Source organism: Triticum dicoccoides, chromosome 2B (assembly GCF_002162155.2).
Source record: "Triticum dicoccoides isolate Atlit2015 ecotype Zavitan chromosome 2B, WEW_v2.0, whole genome shotgun sequence".
Taxonomy (NCBI): Eukaryota; Viridiplantae; Streptophyta; class Magnoliopsida; order Poales; family Poaceae; genus Triticum; species Triticum dicoccoides.
The window spans coordinates 684,462,466-684,463,767 of NC_041383.1; positions in this window are offsets into that span (position 1 = coordinate 684,462,466).

A 1,302-nucleotide genomic window follows, 5' to 3' on the forward strand; every position below is an offset into this window, starting at 1 on the left:
AAATGCTCATGCTTATAAAATATTGTTTGAAATTTAATAAAATGTTCGTGTTTTAAAAATTTTGTTTATAATGTACAAACATTCGCATTTTACAAAAACTGAACAGACCTGTCAAAAAATTGGTCGTGTCTTTCAAAATTGCTCAGAATGCCACACGAACATATTTTAAAAATAGAGAACAAAATTTTGAACCGAACATTTTTTGAAAAACACTATGTAATTTGAAATTTCAAGAAAAGAAATTAGGAAAACAAAATTTTGAAACCAACTTATTTTAAATTTCCGTGAACATCTTTTGTATTTGTGTAGCACAAACATTATTTGAAAATGCAGAATTGTCAAAATCACAAAAACTTGGCATGGTGCCTTGGAATGGTGAATTGATGATAGGCCCTACAATTGTTTTGGTCCATCTGAACAATATCGAAAAAATGTACTCTGAGACGCAACCTTCTGCCCTACCCGAATTTTTTCCCATTTAAATTCGTGAACATTTTCCTAAATTCCTAAACTTTGTTTTCAAATTCATGAAGTTTTTTCCATATCCAGGATCTCTTTCAACATTCACAATTGTTTTATAAAATCCCGTAATTTTGTTCAAATTCATAAGAATTCTTTTTCAAAATTGATGAACATTTTTAAATAGACGAATGTTTGAGCCAGACAAACAGGCACCCGACGAAACGATGCCGTCGGCCCGTTGGGCAAGGCGTGAGCGTATCTTTTTTCTATTCTGTTTTTTCATTTTTCGTTAATTTCATTTTTTCCATTTTGAACTTTATTATTCATTTTTAAACCTATTTTAAATTTCGAAACATTTTTTTAATACTAAAAAATGTTATTGTTTTCAAATATTGTTTACAAATTATAAAAATGTTTTGGAATTTAAAAAATGTTCCTATTTTGATTTTTTTGTTAATAAAGTTGATAAATGTTTTATTTTAAAAATCATGATAATTTTCTAAGTATGTGGTTTAAAAATCATGTTTTACATCAATATTTGGATTTTTTTTTTGGAAAAATGTGTTCATGTTTATAAAAGTTTCATACACAATTTAAAATTCTAAAATTGTTGACAAATTTGAAGAAATAATTCGCATTAAGAAAATATCCATGTTGATTGACAATGACAGAAATTGCAAATAACAAAAGTCTAGCCCTACTGGCCTATTCGAACCATCACCTTAGAACATGATGTGCTTCTTGACATGCATGAAATGACAACAAATTTTGCCAGCATATGGGCATGCTCATGGCAGGTCTCTATGAAAAAATTGAAGGAATTCGGGCACCAAACACACG